This window comes from Scyliorhinus torazame, chromosome 10 (genome assembly GCF_047496885.1).
Source record: "Scyliorhinus torazame isolate Kashiwa2021f chromosome 10, sScyTor2.1, whole genome shotgun sequence".
Lineage (NCBI taxonomy): Eukaryota > Metazoa > Chordata > Chondrichthyes > Carcharhiniformes > Scyliorhinidae > Scyliorhinus > Scyliorhinus torazame.
In genome coordinates, this window is record NC_092716.1 from 70469088 (window position 1) to 70475718 (window position 6631).

General features: G+C 47.0%; 1 pseudogene; it reads left to right on the top strand.

Annotated features, from left to right (window-relative positions):
- The first annotated feature begins 321 nt into the window (after nucleotides 1-321).
- Nucleotides 322-1199, top strand: LOC140430224 (nucleosome assembly protein 1-like 1 pseudogene; annotated as a pseudogene).
- The last annotated feature ends 5432 nt before the right edge of the window (nucleotides 1200-6631 follow it).

Below are 6631 nucleotides of genomic sequence, written 5' to 3' on the forward strand. Positions count from 1 at the left end.
TAAAATAATTTGACCGGCATTGCTCTTTGAAGAAAAACAAAACATTTGAACGGTACATATTCCAAAAAGCAGGCAAATCTTTTGATAGCTTTGCAACCAACTTGCGGTTGAAGGTGCAATTGTGCACTTTTAGTACCTTAAAATCGTCGATGACCCGCGACAAGATAGTGTTTGGGATATCAAATGATAAAGTACATGAGAGATTATTAAGGGACGAAGACCTGAAATTAGAAAACGCGATCAAGATCTGCCATGCAAGTGAGCTAGCTGCACAGCAGATCAGTGCGCTCAACCTGAAACATTTTTGCGTCATTCTGGAAGATGGAGGATCATTGCAACTGGCAAGGAAATATAATGGCGCAGTTATCCGATGAGATGCAAGCGAAAGTTGAAGTGGGGGAAGATAAGCCAGACGAAAAGATGGAAGACCCAGCGGAAATTCCAGAATTCTGGTTGACAGTCTTCAAAACTGAGGATTTGCTCAGCAGCATGGTACAGAAGCACGATGAGTCTATCCTAAAGCATCTACAAATGTAAACGTTAAATTTTCTGATCCTGGACAGCCAATGAGTTTTACTCTGGAGTTTAAGTTTGAGCTGAATGAGTATTTTACAAACGAGGTACTGACAAAAACATACCAGATGGAGTCGCATCCTGATGGGTCAGACTTTTTCATCTTTCAAATCACGGGCTGCAGAGGGTGCCAGATCGACTGGAAGAAAGAAACAAATGTCACAGTGAAAATCATTAAAACAAAGCAGAAGCAGTAGGGTCGGGCGACTGGTTTTACAGACACGAAAACGGGGCCAAATGGCTCTTTCTTTAATTTTTTTAGTCCTCCTGTATTTCCAGAGCATGGAGAGCTGGATGAATGTTCTGCAACAAGATTCGCTGCTGACTTGGAAATTGGTCACTTCTTGCATGAACTCACAATTTCACGAGCAGTGCTATACTTCACAGGAAAAGATGATGATTACGATGATGATGATCATGATGATGATTACCAGGATGATGATTACCAGGATGATAATTACGATGACAACGATTACGATGAGGATAGTGAAGAATCAGATGATGAACCAGAGGAGGAAGACTATGAAAGTCTATTCAGTTTATTTGGCAGTTGTACCGAGGTGGGCACAAGGGACAACCAATCCGCGAAGGACAGCGATAAGTGTGATAGCTCCAAGATGTCGTGAGCAGAGGCTGAAAGTGAGATTGCAGGAGCAGATACATCAGATGAGAGCACCTCAACTGTGAGTAGACTGGTGACTGAAGAAATAATCCTCATTCTGGAGAAACTGGCTCCAGAGGCATACCATGAATCATCTCAGGCCCACAAAATTGTCCCTGCAGTGGGCTCCCCAACACTCGAGGCCAATCCGCCAAAATATGTGCTGGAATGTGTGCAGTTCTACAACAAAGGACGAAGCATATATCGTCATATTGGAGAAGAATGAGCCACTAATTGGCTCTCCAACAAAAGGCGAACCATATATCCTCATATCAAGTGAGGATGAACCACCAATTGGGACTCAAACACAAAATAAAGAAGCAATGCCTAACGTTGAGGACATTGTACCAGCCAGACATCGGATCGTGAGGGTTTGCAGATTGTTCCTGAAGTTGCAGACTTGACTGCAACTGCACAATCATCCAAAAGTATGCCGACACGGCACGTTTCACCAGGTGTTGGGCATGCAGCTCAGCGTGCCGACACAACCATGGATCAACCAAAACTCATCGGTCCAGCTAAGGCTCCGAAAAGGAGAATTGACATTACAGTGGGTCGACTGGGTAGCACCTGCGACACTGAAGAAGGCGGCATCGGTAACGTGGCCGACAGGCAGACAAGCACACAAAGAAAGAAATGGAAGCATCACGTTACAAATATTAACAAGTTGGTCAAACAAAAAAGACCGGCCAGAAAACCAGTCTTCCGAATGTTAAAGCGACATCGAGTAGCCGATCAAGTTCAGAAAAGCAACGGGACGATATCATTGTGAATGTCCAATAAGCTATGCACAAGGGACATATTTAAAATTATCAGGAATATCATGTTGTGTAAAGCATAGTTGCATTTGTACATATGACGTGTAACATTATGATGCAAATCATTTTTTGTAAGACAGAGTTACTTTTGGATGTAAATGTTAACAGTTCCAGAGGAAAGGGGATGTGGTGATATGCCTGTGCACAGTTCAGTAATTCTCCAACCCCCTGCCGGGTCGGAGAATCGCCGGGGGCTGGCGTGAATCCCGCCCCCGCCGTGTCCCGAAGTCTCCGCCACCAGAGATTCGGCGGGGGCGGGAATCGCGCCGCGCCGGTCGGCGGGCCCACCCCCGCCGATTCTCTGGCCTGCGATGGGCCAAAGTCCCGCTGCTGGAATGCCTGTCCCGCCAGCGTGGATTAAACCACCTTTTGAACGGCGGGACAAGGCGGCGCGGGCGGGCTCCGGGGTCCTGGGGGGGGGGCGCGGGGTGATCTGGCTCCAGGGGGTGCCCCCACAGTGGCCTGGCCCGTGATCTGGGCCCACCGATCCACAGGCGGGCCTGTGCCGTGGGGGCACTCTTTTTCTTCCGCCTTCGCCATGGTCTTCACTCTAACAGAGGCGGAAGAGACCCCCTTCCCTGCGCATGTGCGGGGTTGACGTCAGCAGTCGCTGACGCTCCTGCACATGTGCGGACCCGTGTCGCCCACGAAGACATTTCGGCCCCGTCTGGCGTGGTGCCAAAGGCCTTTCCCGCCAGCTGGTGGAGCAGAAACCGCTCCGGCGCGGGCCTAGCCCCTCAAGGTGAGGACCTGGCCCCTAAAGGTGCGGAGACGTCCGCACCTTTGGGGCGGCCCGACGCTGAAGTGGTTCCCGCCACTCCATCACGCCGAGACCCCCCGCCCCGCCGGGTAGGGGAGAATCCCGCCCATGGTTAGTGATGCGACCTTCAACCAGCTGGTGGCGATAGAGATCTATCATGTGACTTGAGACACCCACCCGTTGGTAGTAAGACGTACAAGAGGATAGTCACACTTAGAATAGCTCCAGGAGAATTCACTGCATTCAATTAGTAGCCATCGTCTGTGTTATAGTTCGTTAGCCATCTTTCCGCTGTTTGTTAATAAATCATCTCTCCAGTTCAACAACTAAATGTTCTGTGTCCATCATTACCATGGTCATAACACAAAACACAACATGGCCTACATGTGACTCCAGACCCACGGCAATATAGTTCAACTGCTCTTACCTGCTGTCTGATATGGTCGAGCAAGCCACTCAGTTGTAGAAATTAGGCATGGACAACAAATGCTGCCTTTGCCAGTGATGCCCTCATCCCATGACAGAAAACAGACAAAAAAATAAAACCATCGAATTACTTGCAACACCGTAGCTTGTTTTTTGGAACAATGCCGCTGGCATTCAAATACGTGGCTGCCAGGCCACTCGCCAAACTCTATGTGCCGTCCATCCCTCAGGAAGAGGACATCATTCCTCAGCTGAACCTGCCACAGAAAGAGGTGAAGTGCCTCTATTCCTCCAACTACTAGAGAATGTAATTGAACACTCCACCGGGCTATGCTCCCACTTTAGCCAGTGAAGGTAATGCCCCTTTAAGCTGCTACAAGCGTTTAAAACACTGCAGCAGCATGCAAGGTCCCACCAATCTCAGGGATAATTCTTGTCTGTAATAAGCGATAAAGAGATTTACTGAGTATGGTCTTGGGCAGCAGAGATTGCTGCTGTACTCGTGGCTTCAAGACTGGACACCAAATGCAGACCTGAAACATCAGGCAATATTTGACTTAACTCATTGTCACATTCCCAAGCTATGTTCCTTCAGTCAATGTTCTTTTTACAACCAGCCCTTGACACGAGAAAGAGGCCAGCAATTCCTTTTTCCCCCAGTGAACATAATGGCGACAGATCTGCAGTGGCCGAATTTGCTAACTACCTCTTGCACATGCTCTTGACCTCAACCCATTTCCTAGTTCCTCAAATTCAGTCAAATTCTCTGTGACTAACCCACTGAACAATACTAATCGGCATAATCGCATTGACGGTGCTTGGGCTCAAACAGCAGCTACGTTAATGCAGCCATCCAAACTTGGACAAACTCCGTTCACTTCTTGCGGAAAATCATAACAGAAACAGAGGTGTGTGGCCAAGGAAAGGGTGGGGGAGGCAGCGAATTTGCTTCACACTTGGTTTGCCTCTTCTGCTGCCCAGATTACACCGGTTTTATCATGCTAACTAGTGGGAAATTGAGGCTTGAAATGTTTGATAAATATCTTAGCATTGGCTCGGGTTGGTTACATTTGGAATTTGCAGAACAAAATGACAAAATGTTCAGCTAAATTACCTCATCCACTCGTGCAAGCTGTTTGTGTGATGCAAATGAGATGCAGATTTCTTTGGCATCTTTTCCTGCACCAGGCAAATAAAAGGGCAAACCATACTCAATACACTGATCAGAAAGAAAAATAAAGGAGAGAGAATCTAAAATTATCGGTCTGAGCTTTGCGCCCATCAGACGTGCACACCCCACGGTGCTGGGAGCAGGCCTGAAGCTTGCATGCTCTGAAATGCTGAGCGCTGCCGGGGAGAGAGGGCACCAAGAGAAGTGAAGGTGCAGGCGGGCGTTCCCAACGAGCTCCCTGAAAGCTTACACCTGCCTCAGGGAGCTGCATAATTGTTCCAAAAACAGTGGCACCAAAATAATGCTGCAAACTCTCTCTATCATGCAGAGTCAAGTAACTGGCAGCATAACACACAATACCTCAACCCTCAAAACATTTTCTTCTATTTTATTTTGTCCCGGACATTTTATCCCGCCCTGGATCGGGATTGATGAAAAGACGTGTTCGCTGCCTGGACGATTGGCCTGTGTGCCAAGCATAAAAGCGCACAGACCAATGGAGAAGTAGGGCCAATTGCATGCAGAATTGCCCTTTCAATTGCCGATGGGCATGCACAAGTGTCGGAACCGCGCCCATAGACCGCGAGATCATGTGAGGGCACCATAACATCATGACGCGCGTCTGACGCCTTCTCGTGCAATTTCACATGAGTTCAGGTCAAGCGCACGCGGGCTTCATCTTCGTAAAATTCGCTCCATGGTTAACCATATAGCTTAGCTGTACTGCAGTTTTCCCATGGCTTCTACAGTGAAGTAACACAAGAACAGAAACTTAGGAACCAATATATTACAGATGGGCTGAAGGAATGGGCAGTGCAGTTGTTCATTCACTCAGATCCCTCCGAATGTAATGGGGCTGGAGAAAATAAGATTTTGGGGCACCCGTGGAGGATAAAGAGGAGGGCCCAAGGGTGACAGTGGGCTGTAGAGGGAATCAGATCATAGAAGTGGAGAGAAGATCACTGACAGCCAGTGACGGAAATAGGGGATCGGGAAAGGATCATGGGCTGCGAACATATCAGAAGGGCTTTGGATTATGTGGGGCTGGGAAGGGTCAGATCCGTGGGATGTTTAGGGAACTGATGATTGCCCTCTTGCACCTACCGGCCCACAAGCAGGACTGGAATAGGATGTACCAGTCCCATGCAGCAGTCCTCGCCACCTTTCAGCTGTCAGGCTTCCTGGGAAAATCAGAGAACCAGCATTAATGTTCGAATTGAGGAATAAAGCTGAGGTACACAACATCATTAAAATATTTAAATTAGCGACCTGTCTCCTGGAAACAGGTTGGTTGCCTCCCCCTCAATGCCGTCCCCCGTCCCACACTCTTAGCACCTCCATGAAAATTGAAAGTGGGGTTGGGATTGAGTATATTTTCGCACTTTTGCATCCCATTTTACCTCAAATTCCCCTAATAATTTTAACCACAGTTCTCTGCTCTGATGAAGGATCTCCATTGACGTTTAAACCTCTTTTCCCAGCAGAATGTATATTTCTAGCATTTCCTGGCCTTATTTTAGTTATCCCACACTTTGAACCACAATTTCTTCCTTTAGTTCTTCACAGGATTGCTCACGATTCCTCTTCAGGTACTTGCACAGGCACTTCTGTACCTACTGTCACACAATAACTAAATTCAAAAAAAATACATTTAGTGTACCCCATTATTTTTTTCCAAATAAGGGGCAATTTAGCATGGCCAATCCACATTTTTAGGTTGTGGGGGTGAAACCCACACAGACATGGTGAGAGTATGCAAACTCCACATAGACAGTGACCCGGGGCCGGGATCGAACCTGGGTCCTCAGCGTCGTAGGCAGCAGTGTTAACTCACCACTGTGCCACCGTACTGCCCTCACAGTAACTAAATTAATATTAAAGCAATCTGTGCACGTCACAATTTCACTAAAAGATTATTTACAATAGTTTCAATCTAAAGAAGTAGAACTTTACTTTAAAAATTGTAGGCAGCATAAAACAAAATGCCTAGCCAACAACTGAAATTATTCCCACATGTCCTGCCATAAGTCAGAGATTCTATTGTAACCCATTGGGCATTCAGTTCCTCTCTCTTTGCCGTTTAAAATTCCTCAGTGATGTTTTCCAGATAGTGTTCAAAAGTCTGAAGTAGTTTCTGGGAATGAAATTAATGCAAACAGGCACACAACGTGGAATTTTCTTCTGACAAATTTTTGTTTTATCTTCCACGCAATTGATTTTAT